Here is a 23,493-nt window from a genome sequence, read left to right on the forward strand (position 1 = left end):
TAAACGTCTATCTTTTTTAAGTCTCTGTCACAGTTATCGAATACGTATTTTAGCTAACACAGTTAATATAAATGATTACTGAATTATCTACAAAACTACTTCTTCACGTTAGTGCAGGTAAATGTACATATACAACTGTACAGCTGATGGTTTTTCATATTTAAAAATTATATGGCAAACACCATTAAATTTACTTTAATAGGTCTAATTTTCTCAATTATGGAAACAGTTTCCCTGGATATTCTGGAAATTTTAATATGTGCAAATGTTGGGAAGAAAAGACAAAAAAAAACGCCTATCCTAAAGAAGCAAAGGGCTCAACAAGAAACAATTTCTCACTTAAATTTCACATAATATTACACGACAATCTACATATATTTTTCTGTATTAAACAAAACTTAATATCTAAAAGTTTATCATTATTCAATTTTCCCTTAAAACTGTTTTTAAGAAAAAATTAAATCCCAAGTTTCAGGTATAAATGCCTAAACATACAGAAAAAAAAAAAAAAAAGGCAAAAATTCAGGATGAAGTTCTACCAGCCAAAGAATACACTTTGATAGTTAAAAAATTTATTCATCCATATGAAAAACAAGAATTGAGGTTACCTGAGACTAAGATAAAAATGAAGACTTCAAGGAAGGAAATGCTGTGGAGTTGAAAAAGAAATCATGATTGAGTTGCCACCTTTCATAGGCTTCAAAACCCCAGAATATCACCTTAATCACTTATGCCACCAAATTCCTCAAAAAAAAAAAAAAAAAAAAACAGCAAATAAAAAACATTAGAGGAAAAAAATACTATACAATACAACATACAGAAACTGGTATAAATACTGAAATGATCACTCTTGGTAGGTAAACATTAAGCTATACCTGAAGGACGAATGAACTGACTTGTTTTAAGCCTAAAAGAGGGAGAATAGCGGTAACAGTAATAACTGAAATAACCCTGGTCATATATAAAAGTAATTTGCTTAGATCTAGAGTCTACAACTTCAGAGATATGGGACATTAAAGGAAATTTTGAGGTTTACAGGCATAAACAGGTTAGAGAAAAGAGAAAGCAAAAATTAAGAAACACTTAAAAATACTCTTCATGTCTGTTTTGTAAAGTCTATGAAATGGAAAGAGAGAAGACAATGGTAGACCTTATTAACTAACAATACAGAATGCATGTATATTCACCATGAAAAGGAGTTGTAAACCAGTACCTGGATATAGAAACATCATCCACAAGTTCATTTTAGACAGAAAAAATTAACAAAAATAGAGAACATAAGCTGTACATAATAAGGTGACTTCCTGACACTCTTTCTGAGCACAGTAACAAATAAAGAGTTTATAGAATTTCCTACCATGGAGTTCTTTAAAAATACTTCTTTTCTGTCATGAATACTTTGGGAGATGACAACAGGAAAACAGATGAGCAAGAAGTCCCAAAACTCTGTCTCCTGACAGAAATACTGAAAAATAAGCAGAAACTGACAGAACCAACTTTCTCAGAGGTCTGGAAAACAGTCAAAAGGGTTACAATAACCAAGTAAACACCATATCAAGAAAAAAGCAACTTAACAACAGTAGAGAAACCTTGTGGCAACTTTACTAGCCCTTCTCCCAACCTCTTCCTGACTCAGTGCAGCACCAGCCAGTGCTCCAACTATAGGTCCCTGGTTCCAGGTTCCAGAAGGAGCAAACTGATACTTATGCATATATGGGGATGCATGTACCAATCCATCTAATGGTACTGTGAAGCACTTATCCAAGATGCCTGTCTCTCCTGTCCCACAAGTTACTCTGGACATACAAGCAGCTGGCAGGACCACAAAAAATACCAAAGGACAACATCAAACCACAGCTGCTTGGGGCAAAAGAATATCAGTTGAGACATGCAACTAAAAAGGCAGTGAGTTCCCTGGGAAAAATGTGGCATTCAGAGTATCTATGTTAACGGATGAATTCATAAGACTACACGTGCATGCTCAGGGTAAGTCACAAGCTCAGAAAAGACCTGGGAAGACCCAATAGCTTTGCGTTAAGCTGTTCTTTAGAATTACTGCAAAGCTGGCTAAGTGCTGAAGAAAAATATAGGCACAGAGTCAATCTTCAAAGATCAGAAAAGTGTTTTCTCTTGGATGTTTTTTTAGCTCCCAGTATTCAAGGACATCTCTAACGTTAAATGAATAAAAGTTTATGGTACTGAGACTTCAGTGACTACATACATCAAGAACAATCTTTCCATAAATAATTTAGGGGAAAAAATCACTAAGAACAATAGATTATTATATCCATGAGCAATAAGAAGAAGGAAAAAAAAAAAAACCTTGTGGGAAAAAGAAACTGATTTACAGAGGTAACACATTAAAATATTCAAATGTCCAAATTTCAAGAAAAACTCAAAAGGTATGCAGAAAAAAAAGGACACATTTAAGGGAACAAAATTAAGTAACAAAAAACCTTCAATACAGAAGTATAGACATTGGAACTAGTAGACAAAGACTTTTTAGAAACTGTGTTAAATATGCTCAAAGAACTAAAGTCACATATGGACAAAAAAAACTAAAGGAAACCAGGAAAACAATATTTGAACAAAATTAGAATTTCAATAAAGATATAAAAATTATGAAAAGGAACGGTTCCAGTTTGGATGTATGATGTCTTCCAAACCACCATGTTCTTTGATGCAGTCTTGTGGGGGCAGATGTATTAATGTTGATTGGATTAGAATCCTTTGACTGAGTGTTTCCAAGGAGATGTGACTCAATCAACTGTGAGTAAACCATTTGATTGGATCATTTCCATGGCGATATTTCAGGGTGGGTCTTAACTGAATCACTGGAGTCCTATGAAAGTGTTCACAGACCGAAGGAGGTGCTGCAGCCAAGAGAGACACTCTGAAGAATGCATAGGAGCTCAGAGTGGGGCTGGAACACAACCTGGTATCAACAGACACCAGCCATGTGCCTTCCCAGCTAACAAGAGGTTTTCCAGATGCCATGGACCTTCCTTTGATGAAGGTATACTTGTGCTGATGCCTTCATTTGGACATTTTCATGGCCTTCAGACTGTAACTTTGTAACCAACTAAACCCCCTTTATAAAAGCCAATCCATTTCTGGTATTTTGCAAAATGGCAGCATTAGCAAACCGGAACAGGAACCAAACAAATAATGGAGCTAAAAAATATAGTAAATGAAATTAAAAATTGCCTAGAAGGACTCAACAGCAGAATGGAGCTGGCAAAAGAAAGAATCTGCAAATAAGAACATATGGCAATTGAAAATATCCACTCAGGAACAGAAAGGAAAAAAGAATGAAGAAAAATGAACGGAGCCTAAGACACTTGTGGGAGTCCCAGAAGAAGTCCCATTAGTCTTTTTATGGAAGTCCCAGGAGAAGAAAGGAGATAAAGGGGCAGAAAGAATACTTGGAAAAATTAATTGCTGAAAACATCCCAAATTTAAGGAAACACATAAACATATACATACAAGAAGTGTAGACTTCCAAATAGGATAAACCCAAAGAGATCCACACCAAGACAAAATACAACAAAACTGTGAAATTCCAAAGACAACAAGAATCCTGAAATTAGCAAGAGAGAAACAACTGATCATGTACAAAGGAGCCTCAATAAGATTAAGCATCAATTTCTCACAGGAACCATGAGAGGCAAGAAGACAGATGGATGATGACATAAGTAAATTACTGAAAGAAAAACTGTACCGAGTATACGCAAATTCATAAGGACAGAAAGTAGATGACATACAGGTTACCAGGGTTAGAGTGGGGAGGTAGGAAAACTGGGGAGTGAGGTAGTTAATGCTTAATGGGTACAGAGTTTCTGGTTTGGGGTGATGGAAAAGTTCTGGTAACTGAAGGTGGTAACAATAGCGTAATATTGCAAAAGTAATTAATTCCACTGAATAGTACACTTAAAATGCATAAAACTGCAAATTTGATGTTATAACCATGTTACACTAAAAACAGTCGTGTACTCCCCTTCACAGGAATCTTAAGATACCAGATGATATATAAAAGAGCCTATGATTTTACATCAGTTTACCATGGTACAAAGGCAAGAAAAATATTCTTTCTGGCCTAGAGCAAAACCGTCTTTGAATTTCTAAAAATATATTAATTCATCATCTTTAAACACTCCAACATTGTGTCCATATTTTTAAGATACTTTAAACTCTGACAGAGTTACTCTTCAATCAGTATACTTTCATTTCAGATTCTTCCTGGATATTCATGCATGTCTATTTTTCTAGATAAATTTTTGTCCCAAATAAAACATCTTGTTACTTGTTAGGTTTTTTCAATAGAGTTGCATCAAATAGATAAAACAAAGTGAAATAACAACAATAACCTTGTGAATGGGGGAGTAGGAGAATATTACAATCAAGAGTTCCTATAATATTTTGCAAAGGAAAAAACAAAACAAAACAAAATAGGAAAATGTGACCCATACTCATGAAAAACAGCAGTCAATACAAACAGTTTGAGTGTCCCTAGGTGGTGTTTTAATCAAACCAAGACTTCAAAGTAGCTATTACAGAAATATTAAAAGAAGTAAAGGAAACTATGTATTAAAAACTAAAAGAAATTATGGAAAGAATGAATCAATAGATTCTAAGCAAGAGAACAGAGATTATTTAAACAAATCAAATGGAAATTCTAACATTGAAAAGTATAGTAAGTGACATAAAAAATTTACTAGAGCAAATACAAGATGTCAGGAGAAAAACAAGAGACTTTTTAGATAGATCAATGTAGTACCCAATTCAAAAAAAAAGACTGAAGAAAAATGAGCATAGCCTCAAAGACCTGTAGAACAACATATAGACTGCCAACATTTCAGGAGTCCCAGGAAAAAAAGAGAGAAGGGACTGAAAACGTTTTAATAAAATACTTTAAAAATTTGACCCAAAACAAAAAAGATCCAAGAATCTCAAGTCAAAGAAAATAAATGCAAAAGAAACCCACACCTAGACACAGAGTTGTACTGCTAAAAGCAAACCCAAGGAGAAACATCTTAAAACAAATCAAGGAAAAAATGACTCAGCATGTGCCAGGAACATCAATACAATTAACAGCTAACTTCCAGTTGGAAACAATAGAGGCCAGAAAACAGTGGAATCACATCTTCAAACTTCTAGGGGAAGAAAGCTGTCAACTTAGGAGGGTAAAAAAATTATCCCCCAAAATGAAGGCCTAATAAAGACATTCCCACACAAACAAAGGCTAAGACAAAGTATTGCTGGAAGACCTGCCTCTAAGAAATACTAAAGAAAGTTCTTCAATCTGGAAGGAAGCAACATCAGACAGTAACACAAATACACAGGAAGAAATGAAGAGCACTGGAAATGGTTTAAAAAAAAAAAAAAGTGGGTTAATCTAGAAAACTCTAAAAATATAATTTTTCTATATCTTCTCTCAAGAACTTTAAAAGGCACAAGAATACATACAGCAATGACTGTAACAGTGCTTTGCTGAGTTCATAACAGATAATTATGTAAAATATAAAAGAGGAGGAAGAAGAGAGCTAACCTGGAGCAAAGTTTACATTTTTTAATTAATATTAAATTAATATTAAGATAAGGCAGACTGTTAAATCCCTAGAACAACCACAAAGAAAATATCTCAATAATATATAGTAGAATAAAAATCAGAGTAATTAAAATGGTACACTAAAAACTGTTTAACAAAAAGAAGGCAGTAAAGGAAGAACAGAGGAACAAAAAACACAGGAAAAAATAGCAAAATGGCAAACATAAATCCAACCATATCCATAATTAAATGTGAATGGTTTAAACAGCCCAATGAAAATGCAGAAACTTTCAAAGCAGAGACTATCAAGATTCAACTATATGCTGTTAGGAACTGCAAACTTAAATTTAACATTGAACATAAAAAGATGAAGAAAAAAAGATATATCTGGAAACAATAAACTTAAGAGAGGGTGGAGTGGCATGTTAATATCATACAACATAGACGTTAAGACAAATGTTACTGGGGACAAAGAACATTTCACAATGATGAAAAAATTAATGCATCAAGATATAACAACTATAAATGTATATGCCCCTGAAAACACAGTACCAAAATAATGAAGCAAAAACTGACATTACTAGAGAGGATAAATAAAAAATTCCAACAATTACAACTGAAGAGTGCAAAACACCACTTTAAATAATTGATGGATTAGACAGAAAATTTGCAAAAATAAAGAAAACTTGAACCACAGTATCAACCAACTAGACCTAATTGGCATATATAGAAAACTTCAATAAACGTTGTATTGAAGCACTCATGGATATGACAGACCACATTCTAGAACATAAAACAAGTCTCAATAAATTTAAAAGGACTCAAGTCATACAAACTATGTTCTACAACCAAAACAGAATTAAATTAGATATCAACTAAATTAGAAACTGGGAAATCCCCAAATGTTTGGACGTTACACTTCAAACTTGTAAACAATACATGAGTCAAAGAAGGAATTAAAAAGAAAATTAGAAAATATTTTGAACTGAATGAAAAAAAAAAAAAACATCAAATTTACAGTATGCAGCTAAAGAACAGAATATGCATTGGAAGATAAGGGTCACAAATGAAAAACCTAAGCCTCCATCTTAAGAAAACTAGAGAAGAGGAAAATCTACCATAAAGCAACATGAAGAAAAGCAATAAAGATAAAAACAGAAATAGGTGGAATACAAATCAGAAAAATAGATTAAAAACTTGGTTCTTTGAAACGATCAACAAAATTGAAAAACATTTTAGCTAGACTAATGAAGATTAAAATAGAAAAGACAAAAATAATCAAAATCAAGGATGAAAGAGCAGACACAATACCACTGACCATACAGGAATTTTAAAAATTATAAGGGATTATCATAAACAAAGTTAAGCCAACAATTTGAACAACTTACATGAAATGGACAAACACCTAGAAGGTCACATATTATCAAATCTGTCTCAACAACAAATAGAAATCTGAATATAACAAGTAAACATACTGAATTAGTACTTAAAATATTCCCACAAAGCAAAGCCCAGGCCCAGATGGTTTCACTGATGAACTCCATCAAATATTTAAAGAAATATCAATCCTTCAGAAACTCCCTCAGAAAATGGCGAAATAGGGTATACTTCACAAACTCAAATTATAACACCAGTATTATTACCCTGATACCAAAACAAGTCAAAAACATCACATGAAAACTACAGACCAATATCCCTCATGAGCAATGATGCAAAAATTCTAAACAAAATATTAGCAAACAGAATCCAGTAATAGAAAAGGGTTATAAACCATGAACAAGTAGGATTTATATCAGGAATGTAACATTGGTTCAACAGCTGAAAATCAATTAATGCACTCATACTCCACCACAGCAGTAGAATAACACAAAAACCATGTTATCATTTCAACAGATGCAAAAAAAGCATTTGAGAAAATGCAACATCCACTCATGATTAAAAATTCTCAATAAACTAGGATCAGAAAGGAACTTTCTTAACCTGCTAAAAGGTAACTACAAAAAAACCCACAGCTAATATCATACTTAATGGTTAAAACTCAAGTGCTTTCCTCCTAAAAATCAAAAACAACATACAGATGTCCACTTTAACCACTTGTATGTAACAGTGTACTGGAGGTTCTAGCAAGTACAATAAAGCAGAAAGAAAAGAAAAAAACGAAAAAAATTAAAGGCATCCAGATTACAAAGAAGTAAAACTGCCTCAGTTCACTAGTGGCATGATCTTGTACATAAAAAGTTCTCAACAAACCCACAAAAGAAAATACCAAAACTAATAAATGAGTTTAGCAAGGTATCAGGATATAAGGTCAATATACAAAAATCACTGTATTTCTATAATGAAATGACAACTTTACAATATTAGATCTTCCAATCCAAGAATTTATATTGATTCAAATTCTCTTTCTCTCAGTAGTTTCAAATTTTTCAAGTATGTTCTACAAAATTTATTAAGTTTACTCCCAGCATTTTGTCACTTTAGTTCTTATGAAAGTATGTATTTTCTTCCCATCACTAGTTGTAATGTATATTATTTGTATAAAAGAAAGATAATTATTTATGTATAAGTAATTTTATAAGTATAACTTTACTAAATTTTCTTAATACTATCATGTAAGAATAGGCAGACAGATGTACTAAACAGAGATTTTAGAAACAGGCCTTCAAAAATGGAAATTTAGTAGATGAAAAATGTGGTATTTCTACTATGTAGAGAAGAAATGCAGCATTCAATAATTAGACTAGGGACAACTGGTTAGCCAACTGGAAAAAAGGAAATCTGGAGCTCTACATTGTATTGCTTAACCACCACCACCACCACTCACAAAAAAACTTTATAAAGATAAACAAGATTTTAAAAAAATTTAAACGAAAAATATAAAAACCTTTTATGGGTTTAGTTAAGTACCATAGTTCACTGAATCTAAAACTACCAATCTTAACACGCAACTACTTTTTGTATCATTAAGAAAAGAGAGAGAAAAAAAATGCTATTAATTAAGCGATTATATTCCATGTCATTCAGAGATGGATGTTATAATACAGGTGGGTAAATGAATCCTACAATTAATGTTAAAGATATTTTAAACCTCACACATCACCCCCTGCCATAAAGGAAAAGATTTCTTAATTAAACCATAAAAAATTAAAACTTCTTTAGGACAAAAACACAAACAAAAAGTCAAAAGACACCAAAAACTAACCAAAAATATTTCCCTAACAAATAACAACAGGCTCATTTCCTTAACAGACAAATATACCAAGAATCTCCACAAAAGGGCAAAGCACATGACCATAGAACACTGAAAAAATACCTTGAGCCAATAAAAATGAAAAAGTTTAATTAATTAGGGTACATCGAAATGCTGAAATATAACACAAAATGAAATAAGAAATAATATGGAATGATATGGCATATAGAAAAAAAAAGGTAGAATAATATGTATGGTGTAATCTCATTTGTGAGAAGAATATGTAAATAGAAGTACACAAATAAATGCTTACATATGCATAGAACATTTCTGGGAGGATACACAAGAAAGAACGGAAGAAAGGAACAAAGGAAAAGAGGGAGGGAGGGAGGAAGGAAGGAAAATAGAACAGGAAAGGGGGAAAAGCTTTTGATCTTACAACATTTTCTACTGCTTAAGTCTATACTCCTCTTACAATTAAATCTGGATGAGCAGACCAGTGCGGACAGCGCATGACACTCTTTAAGAGTCACAGGTGGCAGCTGCGTAGTAATGACGCAGGCCGGATGTCCACCCTTCTCTCCAAGACCCAAGTCGTCTCCCTGCCTAGCCACGGAGCGAGGTCATACTGGTGCAGGCAGCCTCAGCGGGACACAAGGAGGTGGATGACGGACCCACACAGAGGGGGCAGAGGTAGGTGGACCTGGAGATCAAGAGACAGACCCCACCTTCAGCATGGTGAAGAACCTGAGACAAGTGGAAAAGCACTTTCTTCGCAGCCCACAAAGAAGGCCACCCGAGGACGAGAGAATTGGCAGGAGATGAAGCCTGGCAGCCTCTCCTTCCAGCAGCCTTATGATGGCTTTCTCTTGAACTGTCTCAAGACCATGGAGACACTATGGCACCCCTGCTAAGCAGCCACCAGACTGTACAATCGCCATCCACACTGCTCACAGGGACTGGGAAGACAATGCCTGGTGGGACCTGCTGGTGGAGAGGTTCAGTATGACTCCTGCTCAGATTAAGACCCTGCTTCAGGAAGGGGAAAAATCTGGACGAAGCATGATTGCTGGGCTCACTGACATTGAGGAACCTTCCCGGTTTTCTGAAGACTTAGCTCCTGGTGAGGTTGTGGAACTAGAAAATGAAGCACTACTGACCAACCTGGAACAGAAGTAAGAGAAGTACGTGACTGTGATTTCAAACCCCAGGTGGTTAATAAAGCCCATGTCTAGGAAAGGGGGGAAAAATATATTCCAGGTGGACATCCCAGAGTACCTAACCCCTTCAGGGCAGGAGTGTGGGCTCCTGAGAGGAACATTATGGAGAAACAAGCTCAATGTCGTCTGTCATCATGATGCGGATACATAAATCAGGTGAAACTGGAATTGCCACTGCATTTGAGTGTGCTACCCACTAGGTGCTGTTCATGCAAATAGACTTCTCTGTGTAGAGGAAGGGGAAGGGTGGTGGCAGGAATAGAATGAGGCTCTCTTTGTGAGATGTCTCTTTGGGCTCATCAATTTTGACCTTTATAAAGAAAAAAATAGGGATCCAACATAGGACAGACAGACCAAAATTCTCTTCTGTGAAAAACACTAGATAAAGGACAGAAAGTGCTCCAAAACAGCAGCTCCAGAGTTACACTGGCTAGACAATGACGTCTGCACCCACAGTGAGGGTCTACTTGGAGAAACCAAGAGGCTGTGTTTAGAAAAGGGTGAGTGTTTGGCCTGGAACGCCACCAGGGAATGGGTGGCTGCAGCCAGCTGACAGCGGGAGGGAAGTAGCCTTCCATGCCCCGGGTACCCTCCTCACTACCTGGCATGAGTGATAATCATTCACAGACCAGAGACCAAGAGCCCTCATGCCAGGGACTAGCCATTGGAGCAGGCAGACAATTGTGGAAGGCGGTAGCTTTCCACGACCCATGCAGCCATCTTTGCAGATGGCGGGGAGACAACCCATCACAGTCCAGCATCCGAGAGCTTCCTTGAGGGAATCCAGGATTTGGCAGGTTTCTGATGGCGTCCATTCTTCCTCTACCAAAGCCCAAAGTTGCACAACCTAGAGGCAGGGGTGCCCCACGGAAGTGCCAGGAACCCTCCCCCAATACCAGGGACTCGTGGGCGCCCTACAAAGAGGTACTGTGAGGCATTTGAGCTGAAATGTGAGACGCGCAGCTCAGCAGCCCCAGAGTACTCCACCCGCAGCCATGGGAACAGCCAGGACCACTGTGTCCTGGAGTGCAGTCTCTGCCAAACTGCACAGGGCACACCCCCTACCCCAGTGTACACAGAAAACTGGTGCACTGATTGGATCTCCACATGATTTGGACCACCACTCAGTGCACAGACGAAGTTGGGGAGAACTGGCTTGAGGATGAGAGGTGGCTCAGGAGCACCATCTGCTGGTAGGTCAGGGAGAGTGCACTCCACACCAAGCTACAGCTCCGTCAAATTATAGATAAATGTTCAAATTAGCCTGCATATCCTGAAAGGACTCTATCAAGATAAGCAAATGCCAAGAGGCCAAAACTAACAGAAAATTATAAATCATATGAAGAAAACAGAAGATACAAGTAATCCAAACATCCATATTAAAAAGCCTGAGGGGACATAGAACTTGCAGCAATTAATCAAAGTACCCACAAACATCAATACCATGGCTCACGATATAAAGTATATGAAGAAGACCCCAGGAGAGCATAAAGAATTTTCAAGAGTAAATTTTAAAAAAATTGCAGATTCTCATGGAAATAAAAGATACTGTTGAGCAAATTAGAAAGATTCTTGAGACACAAAAACAGATTAGAAAAGGCAGAGAACGAATCAGTGAACTTGGAAGATATGGTGAAAGCATAAAAGAACGAATGGTGAAAAAAAAAAAACAATTTGAAACAGACCTCAGGGAAATGATGGACAATACAAAGCACATAAATATAAGAATCACTGGTGTTCCGGAAAGGGAAGAGTAAAGGACTACAAAGATTATTTGAAGACATTGTTGGGGAAAACTTCTAAACCCTTCTAAACAACATAAATATGAAAATTAAAGATGCCCAACAAACTACAAATAGAATAAATCCAAATAAACCCACTACAAGAGATATTCTGATCAGACTGTAAAATGCTGAAGAGAAGGAGAATATTCTGAAAACAGCAAGAGAGAAGCAATTCACCACATACAAGGGAAACCAAAAAAGACTAAGTACTGACTACTCAGTGGGCATCACGGACATGAGGAGGCAGTAGTAACATATATTTAAAATTCTGAAAGAAAAAATTGCCAGACAAGAATTCATCATTCAGGAAAGCTCTCCTTCAAAACTGAGGGAGAGCTTAAAATTTTCACAGACAAATAAATGCTGAGAAAATTTGTTAACAAGAGACCTGCCCTACCAGAAATACTAAAGGGAGCTCTACCAGCTAAGAAAAAAAGAAAGGTTGAGAGCTACAGCTTTGTCAAATTATAGATAAATGTTCAAATAAGCCTGCATATCCTGAAAGGACCCTATCAGTGAACTTGAAGATATGGTGAAAGCATAAAAGGACAAATGGTGAAAAAAATAAAACAATTTGAAATGGATCTCAGGGAAATGATGGACAATACAAAGAGCATAAATATAAGAATCATTGGTGTTCCGGAAGGAGAAGAATTGAAGAGTTTCAGTAAGGGTATCTTAAAGGACGTAAAAGCAGGGGTAGGGGGGAGAATACAACTGACAAATAAAAATCAAAGAATAAGATGGCTGATTCAACAACTCCCTTCACAATAATAACATGGAATGTGAACGGATTAAACTACCCAATTAAAAGATAGAGATTGGCAGAATGTATTAAAAAATATGAACCACCAATATGTTGTTTACAAGAAACTCATCTTAGACCAAGATACATAAATATATGGGAAGAGAAAAAGAGGCAAAGGTGGTATTGAGGGTGAAATTTATAGCTCTAAATGCGCACATTAAAAGGGAAGAAAGAGCTGAAATCAAAGAATTAATGGAACAACTCAAGAAACTAGAAAATGATCACCAAACTAATTCTAAAGCAAGTAGAAGAAAAGAAATAACAAGGATTAAAGCAGAAATAAATGATATGGAGAACAAAAAAACAATAGAGTGAATAAATGAAACCAAAAGTTGTTCTTTGAGAAGATCAACAAGATTGACAAACCCTTAGCTAGACTGAGAAAGTCAAAAAGAGAGAAGATCCAAATAAACAAAATAATAAATGAGAGGGAGACATTACTGTGGATCCCTAAGATAATTTAGACGATATGGATAATATCCTAGAAACATATGAACAACCAAGACTGACCAGAGAAGAAACAGAAGTGCTCAACCAACCAATCACAAGAAAAGAGATCCAATCAGTCAACAAAAATCTCCTACAAATAAAAGATCAGGGCCACATGGCTTCACAGGGGAATTTTACCAAACTTTCCAAAATGAACTGACACTAATCCTACTTAAATTCCTTCAAAAAACTGAGGAACATGGAATACTACATAACTCATTTTATGACGCCAACATTACTCTAATACCAAAACCAGATAAAGATGCTACAAGAAAGGAAAACTACAGGCAATCTCCCTAATGAATATATATGCAAAAATTCTCAATAAAATACTTGCAAACCAAATCCAAAGACACATTAAAAAAATCATACACCATGACCAAGTGTGGTTCATTCCAGGAATGCAAGGGTGATTCAACATAAGAAAATCAATCAATGTAAAACAATACATCAACAAATCAAAAGTGAAAAATCAAATGGTCATCTTAATAGATGCTGAAAAAGCATTCAACAAAATTCAGCATCCTTTTTTGTTAAAAATACTCCAAAGGTAGGAATTGAACGAAACTTCCTCAATATGATAAACGGCATATATGAAAACCCACAGCCAGCACAGTACTCAATGGCGAGAGACTGAAAGCCTTCCCTCTAAGATCAGGAATGAGAAAAGCATGCCCACTGTCACCACTATTATTCAACACTGGGCCAGAAGTGCTAGCTAGAGCAATCCAGCAAGACAAAGAAATAAAAGGCATCCAAATTGGAAAGGAAGACATAAAACTGCCATTATTTGCAGATGATACGATCTTGTATTTGCAAAACCCTAAGAAACAGACAACACAGCTACTTGAGCTAATAAACTCAGCAAAGTAGCAGGATACAAGATTAATGTACATAAATCAGTAATGTTCCTATACACTAGAAATGACCTAACTGAAGAGACACCCAAGAAAAAGATTCCATTCTTAATAGCAACTAAAAAAATCTCAAGTACCTAGAAATAAACTTAACCAAGGATATAAAAGATCTCTACACAGAAAATTACATAACTTTACTAAAAGAAATAAAAGGGGACCTTGTCCATGGATAGGAAGGCTAAATATCGTTAAGATGTCGATCCTACCCAAACTGATCTACAGATTTCATGCAATTCCAATCAAAATTCCAACAACCTACTTTGCAGACTTCGAAAAACTACTTATCAAATTTATTTGGAAGGGCAAGATGCTTCAAATTGCTAAAAACATTACAAAAACGAAAAACGAAGTGGGAGGACTTACACTTCCTGACTTTGAAGCTTACTATAAAGCCACAGTAGTCAAAACAGCATAGTACTGGCACAAAGACAAACATGTTGATCAATGGAATTGAGAATTCAGATCTAGACCCCCAGATCTACAGTCGAATGATTTTTAATAAGGCCCCCAAACCACTGAACTGGGACATAACAGTCTCTTCAACAAATGGGGCTGGAAGAACTGGATATCAATATATAAAAGAATGAAAACGGACCCCTACCTCACACCCTATACAAAAATTAACTCAAAGCGGATCAAAGACCTCAATATAACAGACAGTACCATAAAACTCCTAGAAGATAATGTAGGGAAACACCTTCAAGACCTAGTATTAGGTCAATTCTTAGATCTTACACCCAAAGCACAACAACGAAAGAAAAAAGTAGATAAATGGGAACTTCTCAAAATCAAAAGCTTCTGTACCTCAAAGGAATTTGTCAAAAAGGTAAAGAGGCAGCCAATTCAATGGGAGAAAATATTTGGAAACCATTTATCTGATAACAGACTGATATTTTGCATATATAAAGAAATCCTATAACTCAACAACAATAGTACAAACAGCCTAATTTCAAAATGGGCAAAAGATAAGACAAGGTATTTTTCTGAGGAGGAAATACAGTGGCTAAAAAACACATGAAAAAATGTTCATCTTCGCCAGTTGTTAGGGAGATGCAAATCAAGACCACAATGAGTTATCATCTCACATCAATAAGAATGGCCGCCATTAAACAAGCAGGAAACTACAAATGCTGGAGAGGATGTGGAGAAATTGGAACTCACTTGTTGCTGCTGGGACTGTATAATGGTACAGCCACTCTGAAAGATAATTTGTGGTTCCTCGGAAAACTAGACATAGAGTTACTCTTCAATCCAGCAATTTCACTTCTCGGTATTTACCCAGAAGATCTGAAAGCAGTGACACGAACAGGTATTTTCACACCGTTGTTCAAAGCAACATTGTTCACAATTGCTAAGAGATGGAAACAATCCAAATGTCCTTCAACACAAGTGGATAAACAAAATGTGATATATGCACACAATGGAGTACTACACGGCAGTAAGGAACAAGGTCATGAAACATAATGTGGATGAACCTTGGAGACATAATGCTGAGTGAGATAAGTAAGACACAAAAGGAAAGACACTGTATGTTACCATTAATGTGAGCTCTGTGAAAAATGTGAAATAAGTGCCTTATAATGTAGAATATAGGGAACCCAGAGATAGTCAGAAGCAAGTGAAGGGGGAACGATAATCTATATGTACAGATACGATAATGAGGATATCTTAATGGTATGGGAATGGTCAGGTATGACTACGGCTCATTAATAGGATTGTAAGTATCAGTGATGCACTGAACGCGAACATGTTCGTAAATGGTTGTTTAAAGGCACGAAACCCACAGAGCAGAACCACAAACCTAAATAAGAGTTAGCTTAATATACTTATAAGGTTGACAGTGGTATAGACTTAACAAGAGTGGTATGTGGAAAAACTACCCATTACTTATTATAGACCATATTTAATAGGAATATCTTACCAACTCTACACTAACACTAGGGATGAATAATTCATAGCTGCTAAAAGCTCTGGGATGTATTATGTTATGATAATTGTTTAAAGATGAGAGTGATGATGATTGTACAACTAAGTGAAGATAATGTAGGAAACTGACCGTTTATCTTCGGATAGAATATATATTAAGTGAAGTTAGAAACCTACTACTAAATAAATCAAGCCTTCAACTTCAGGCTTGCTCTTGCGAAATTTAGGGTTGTAAATAGAAGGCTGAGCCCTCCTATAATTATGCCTAAGAGGCACCTCCAAGGAACCCGTTTTGTTGCTCAGATGTGGCCTTTCTCTCTCTAAGCCCAACTCAGCAAGTAAATTCATTAACCTCCCCCTGTCGAGGGACATGACTCCCAGGGAAATGTATCTCCCCAGCGATGTGGGACATGATTCCCAGGAATAAGCCTGGCCCTGGCAGCAAGGGGTTGAAAATGCCTACTTGACCAAAAGGGGTGGCAAAAACGAAAGGTAACATGCTGAGGTCACAGTGGCTGAGAGATCCCAAATAGAGTTGAGAGGCTATCCTATAGAGGCTTCTCTTACGCAAGCTCCAGCTAGACATCCCAAATGGCCACAGTATGCCATGCCCTTACCAAAAATTGTCCCCAAAAGCCTAGGCCCCTAACTGAGATTCTACAAAAGATGTACTCACTAAATTTTATCTTTTAGAAACTTAAATTCACAAGAGTATTCCTATACCAGACAAGTCCTAAAACCTAGAGGCTACAGCCTCTATAGCATCAACTATCAGATGTGGCCCCCTTCCCCATACTGCTGACACCCTCTTTCAATATGAACAAGTTAGGGTGCTCACTGTCTAGACACCCCTAAAGTTGGAGAAAGAGATTAAGTGAGAGGAAGGGGTAGTAACAAACAAGATAAGACTTAACAAAGGTCTGTGAATACCGAAACTTCATAATTATAGATTTTTTTTACATGCTGGGGTGTTGGAATGACTGGAAGGATGTAAGTAACATGGTGGAACTGTAGCCTATAACATCCTTTGGAATTTGCTCTATAACTGCTCACTGAATTTTGCCTTGAAGGCATTCACCTTTCTGCATATATATACCTTGTACTGCATAATAAGGAAAGAACTGAAACTGTGGAACTTTAACCCATAACAATTTTTGAAATTACCTATATGACTGCTTGTTGGGCTGTACATTGAGAGATGACACCTTTCTGTATGTATGTTATATTTTACAATAATGGAAATGGCTGAAGTTGTAGAACTATGACCCATGACATACTTTGAAATTTCCTCTCCAACTACTTGTAAAATCATACTTTGAAAGTTATCACTGTTGTGTGTGTGTGTGTGTGTGTGTGTGTGTGTGTGTGTATGTTAAATTTCAAGATTTAAAAAAAAAACAAGGAAAAGCTGCTTGTAAGAGTCTCAGTGCTTCCACTGATTTTGATCCTAATAATTGCTGAATTGGAAAACACACTGAAGAGAAAAAAAGAATTGGATTAGAAGTCATAAATGTCAAACATGACAATTACCAGAAGATATGAAACGAGAAGGAAATCCTACGATACAGACATCAAAACTGCATATGTTGAAATCCTCAAGTTTTAAAATAATTCTCAAAACAAAAAAATCATTGAGAAATTTCAGAATTTGTGATCATTAATAATTTACCTAAGATATATGCCATTGACAGATGTGTAAATACCTTGAAAACTGTTAAATGTTTACTCTTCTTTCACTTTGTATGAAATATAAAAGCGCAATTTTAATATATGCACCAACATAGGCTAACAAGAAAGGATCATGTGCTCCCTAAAGTAAGGGAATGGAGCCTAAAAAGAGATATGCAAATAATCTAGTTAAAAGAGAGAATATACAGGACTTCATCCGGAAACACTAATGGCATTAATTCTTTTCAATGCACAAATGTTCATATCTAAACATACAGATAACATGCTATTAACACGTTTAAGTAGGTATAAAAGGAAAAGGGGTTGTCCAGAATACTACTTAACAGTTTTAAGTTAGGTGCATTCATATGCAAGTACATAGGCATCTGATTATTACAGGTAAATATTAAAGACTGAGTAAATAGTGCTGGAATACCTCTATAAAGAATGTCAGGAAAATGTCCATCCCATCGGATCACTTAGTTGAATTTCTAAGCTCCTGATTCCTCCCTTTGTCCTACAAAAGTACAAAAATACAGGTTAACATCCAAAAGAACTGACATTAGAAGTATTCTTAGAGTCAGAAAAAATGGTTTTACTTAAATGTTCTAAATCTATTAAAAATCTTTCCACAGAAGATACTGTTGGATTAAATGAAATTAATAGCAACTAACACTTAGTCAACTGTAATGACCCATCACCCATCAATGATAAATGATATCACAAAGGTAAGAAATGACTCAAACACACTAACAGGACTTTTTCAAACCTATCTGCTAGTTGAGGATTAAGATTTCTTTAAAATCAGAAAAATAATCTAAAATTATACACCTTAAAATAGGAAAAACACAAAATGTGTTTCATTAAAATCATCTTTTGATATTCTCCATTACTAAAATAATCCCACAGTAACATTTTCGTCAGCTCAAGAGTATAATTAAATTGAGATTACAATTTTTTAAAATATATAAATATTAAGCATTAAAAATTTTCAAGGCAGAAGGTATTTAATAATGCTAAAATGAGCTATAGATTTTTTTAATGTCATGTTGTAATGAACCTTTCGGTAGAGAGTAACAGAGAAAATTAACACCCTATGTTAATATTGCATTCATGTTAGATATTTTCTTCTTGTAACTAAGGATATTATTCCTGGTATATGAAATAAAGGTAATGAAGACTGAAAGCTGAATTATCAGAAACAAAACAGTCCAATTACAATCTTTTTCTCAGAAACAATAGGTAAAGCACTTTACATAATAGCCCTAACATATATTTAGGGCTCCATAAATAGCTTGCAAATCAATAAAAGCTATAAACATAAAAGCAAAATAATGAAAGAAATTTAAAATCTTTACTAAATAATCAAATATAAAAATTCAAGGTTATGTTTATCTAATATCATCATGAGATTACAAACACTTCAGCCTTTCTAATAACTTAATATTTTCTAGTCCTGTCAACCAGTGGCTTTGTTGCTAAGTTAGCTGACAACGTAACATTTATTTTTAAATATTTATTTCTACCAAGCTCTTAATGGTCTGCATCAAAGTTTTGCAAACTTTTTTTAAAAACATATATACCATTCTTCCCAATTATGCAAAATTATTTTTAAAAAAATATTTTTAAATAAAAAGAAAATAAAGGCTTTAAAATTTTACTACTGTCATAGATATTGTTAAAAGCAGGTAAAGTAAAACAAAATTAATCTGTACTACATTGGTATCCACTATTCTATTTTCTTTACTGTATTCAATTTTTAGAATTTCTAACAAAGCTGCAGAAATAAAGATGAAAAGAAAAAAGCACTACAAAGTCTATAAATAGATATTAAAAACTTCAAATTATATACAATAATATTAGATTATAGGTCTTTTAAATTGATATGAAATTCAATATAGTTACTCTATCTTATCACATATTAAGGTTAACATCTACAGACTGGACAAATGTTTCTGAAGTGTTAATATTCTGTTGAAAGCATTTTTACAAAATGCCTACTCACCTTCTTGCACCACTTTTTACAGAAAACCCTAAATTAAGGTTGTCATAAATCAAAGACCGTAATTAGGAATGTTAAAAGACAAGGAAACAAAACTAAAAAAGTAAAGAAGGTAAAGGAAACATGTCACACAGACATACACACTAATATAACCTCAAAGTCCAAATCTATAAGCAGAAATTTCTGAATATCTTTCCTATCACAATCTTTCTTCCACACCATAAAAACACAATTTCCTCTAAGTCACCTGCCACAGAGTCTCTGCTTCTGGAACTCCAATTCATTTAACATCAGCTACCCATTTTCTCTCTCAGTTCTCTATCTCTCATTCTCCTCTCCCACTTCTCTCCACCAAGAATGACGAAAAGGAGAGAACCTTCTAAGGTGGAAATTACGGCTCTACAAGTATGAGAAGAAAAGTATAAGATTACTTGGTCAACCACCAGTCAATTAAGATCTTCCTGTTTCTGGCCAATATGCACATGAAAAGATGCTCAACATCACTAGCCATTAGGTATATATAAATCCAAACTACAATGAGATACCATTTCATATCCACTAGAATGTCTATTATTTTTTAAAACTGAAAATAACAAGTGTTGGTGGGGATGCAGAGAAACAGTATTGTCAGTGGGAGCATAAAATGATGCAGTCATGAATGTAAAATGGTGCAGTCATGAATGTAAAATGGTGCAGTCATTGTGGAAAACAGCTTGGCAGTTAAACATTTACTTACCATATAAAACAGAATTCCGCTCTTAGGTATAATCCCAAAGAAGTGAAAACAGAAACTCAAAAGAAACTTGTACATGCATGTTCAAAGCAGCACTATTCACAGGGTGGAAGCAAATATTTATACAGCAATGTTCATAGCAGCATTACTCACAACAGCCATAAGGTGGAAGCAACCCAAGTGTCCATCAACCGATGAATGGATAAATAAAATGTGGTATATACATATGGTGGAATATTATTCAGCCATAAAAAGGAATGAATTTCTGATACATGCTCCAACATGGATGAACCCTCCAAACATGTTGAGTGAAATAAGCCAGACATAAAAGGACAAATAATGCATGGTTTCACTTATATGAATAACTAGAATATGCAAATTCCTATTCAGAAATAAGAATACAGGTTGCAGAAAGGTGCTGGGAGGGAGAGATAAGGAGTCAGTACTTAATGGATGCAAAATCTGTTTGGGGTGATGGAAGAGATTTGATAATGGATGGTGGTAGTGGTAGCACACTGTTAACACAATTAATGCCACTGACTTGAATGCTTGAAAGTGGTTAAAATAGGAAAGTTTATGTTGTGCATACCATGTTTTCATAATTAAAAAATATATCTTCCTCTTCACTCCCTCATATACCCACTTCTTCAGCAGTCACTCAAGATTGTAATTGCTTTTGCAGATATACACAGTAAGATTAAGACTACAAATATACCTTAATGTAGGAGCTTTATTATATTTATGCTATAAATCAAAAGTATTCATTTTTATCAGTCTATGACAGTGGATGCTAATAGATCCACACAATAAGGACTTTTCATTTTACATGGTAATTTCACTATAAACTTTCATACCTATTTAATAATTGAGGCAATTTTCTACCAATACCAATGTTAATAACTATGACACAGAAAAAAAATAAATGAAATATTTTGTAGAGACCATTAGCTACCACCCTTTCATTATTTAGTTTATGTTATTGGAGAAGATTGGAAATGTTTCAATATATTTGCTTGCAGGTGGTCTGATTCATTAGTTAAATCAACATTTTTGTTACTAATTCATTCAACATTTTTGAGCATTTGATATGTATGTACAATACATGACCTAGATTCCTGAGACACACATAAAATATCATGGTCTGTGCCAGAAAGAGTTCACATTTAGCAAAGATGGTAAGCACACAAACAAAATACAATGTTTGTGATAATGATGTAATATAAGTACTGTAACTGAAGCTTAAGCATTGTATTAAAGAAAATTATCAAAGCAAAGAAGGGTTAATTCTCCCTTTGCCTCCTTTTCAAAAGAAAACAAAGTGGGCCATTTAATGTTTATTCCACATTTAAGAAGGCAATGAATGTATGCTTTGGACTTTGCTCAGTAACCTTTCTAGGACTTTGCAGAAACTCACTCACTCAATCCAAAAACAAACTTTTGGGATCGGTGCCATTACTCACATTTTACAAAAGAGAAACCTGAAGGGTTAAATAACTTACCAAAGGTTACACAACTAGTAAGTGGCAGAACCAAAAGACCTTACAATGTTCTAAAAAGCACTACACAATCTGGTGTGCTGCTCCTATCATCCCACCACCACACCCTCATCTTTCAGAGCTCATCTCCTATACTCTCCCTCTTGCTCACTCCACTCTATCACAATTACTTGGCCTCCTTAACCATGCTTCAACCACTAGGAAGCTGCCACTTCGGGGCCTGATGCACTGGCTGTTATTCTGTCTAGAACACCCTTCTCCCAAATATCCTCGTAACTAAATCCCTCACCTATTTAAGTCTTTGCTGAACTAACATCTTGTTTATCAGGCCTTATCTGGCTACAAAATTTTCCACTGTTTTAAAAGAATGCAAATAAAGAATTTCAGAAGTACTCATTTAGAAAAGCTACAAAAACAACTGTATTCACTCTACAATAACATAAAAGAGCTTCCTTGATTTTTTTCAAATATTTCCTATGTTTCCTTTTCAGATTTAGGAACCTAGGCAACTTTTACCTGATCAAAATATATCTTTTTGAGATTTGCAGGGTATACTTTCAATCTACCAAATTACATCTCAACTGTCACATTTACCTAGAAAAGACTGCAAAAGTTGAGGTTTTATGAATTAGCATAATTAGATCCAGATATTAGAGATGTTATCAGTAGGAAAAAAACACAATTCTGTCAAGGGAACACTAATTTATTAGGCAATAAATACAATATAACAACAACAATTGAATCAAAACTTGCAAACCTTTTATAATTATTTCATATATCATGTAGTTTAAAGTTCATTCCAAACACAACCATTCTAAGAAAAGCCATCTGTTGATAAAACAAAGAACATATTTATTGGTTGAGATTTTATTTAGCCTCATTTTAAAAGTTTCAATGAAATGTGTAATGCTTACAAATTTTTAACTTTTTATACTTTCATAAGCACTGCCAAATAAAAAAGCTACCACTGCTCCTTTTTAAATATAATTCAGAAAAGCCCAAAGTAACAAAAGGATAATGTTATCAGCAATCTTGGCATAAGAATTTGAAACTAAAAAAAAACCTTTTAATATCTTTTAGCTATTCCCAAAAATAAGTCACATTTTAAGCAATTTATACTTTTATGTTAGTTCTTACCTCTGTGAACATTTATATTAGGGAGGCAGGGAGGGAGGGAGGGAGAGAGGAAGGGAGGAAGGGAGGAAGGGAGGCAGGCCTATTCCAGGTGAGACTTCTATGACTATAGTTAGAAACAGCAAGGAACAGACATGTGTTCTTTGAAAATTAAAGTTAAGTTCCTTTGAAGGAGGTACACTTCAAGTATTTTAAACTAAAAACGGTATCTGAATATCATGGAGTAATGATAGCCCAACACATTCAAACAAATCACCCCAGAAATTACCCTACCCAGGTCCTTCTAGAGTCATTGGTGTCCATTTCTACCCTCACTAAAGTCAAGCCAAAACCTTGTAAACTTTGCAATTAATGAAGTTAATCCCACTTAATTAAGAAAGAAAATCCTATATAGGGGTAATCAGATACTTGGAAGAGTTGATCAAAGTGAGTAAAATAAAGTCACAAATCCATATTTTCACCTGTCCTTGACCTTTTCAAATCAACCAACCACTAATCACGTGTCAAACAAGAAAGCAGTTGTCACTCCCATGTTAGAAAACACAACAGTAAGCATTTTTAAAAGCTCATTAGACTAT

At 35.1% G+C, this 23,493-nt stretch overlaps 1 protein-coding gene and 1 pseudogene across 5 annotated transcripts in view; one reads left to right on the forward strand and one right to left on the reverse strand.

The window, feature by feature from the left end:
* Positions 1 to 23,493, reverse strand: part of ZNF148 (zinc finger protein 148) — a 146,755-nt gene that overhangs the window by 86,819 nt on the left and 36,443 nt on the right. The window contains exons 1-4 of one of the 5 annotated variants that reach the window (XM_037837351.1): positions 22,539 to 22,609; positions 19,800 to 19,951; positions 17,987 to 18,067; positions 609 to 744 (exon numbers count right to left, since the gene is read on the reverse strand). The gene's annotated coding sequence lies outside the window, so the exon portion shown is untranslated. Of the gene's footprint in view, positions 1 to 608; positions 745 to 15,117; positions 15,177 to 17,986; positions 18,068 to 19,799; positions 19,952 to 22,538; positions 22,610 to 23,493 lie in introns of those variants that run through there. The other 4 variants (XM_037837353.1, XM_037837355.1, XM_037837349.1 and 1 more) reach the window with 4 other exon arrangements.
* Positions 9,560 to 10,109, forward strand: LOC119518402 (annotated as a pseudogene).

The sequence above is a fragment of the Choloepus didactylus genome, chromosome 1 (assembly GCF_015220235.1).
Source record: "Choloepus didactylus isolate mChoDid1 chromosome 1, mChoDid1.pri, whole genome shotgun sequence".
NCBI lineage: Eukaryota > Metazoa > Chordata > Mammalia > Pilosa > Megalonychidae > Choloepus > Choloepus didactylus.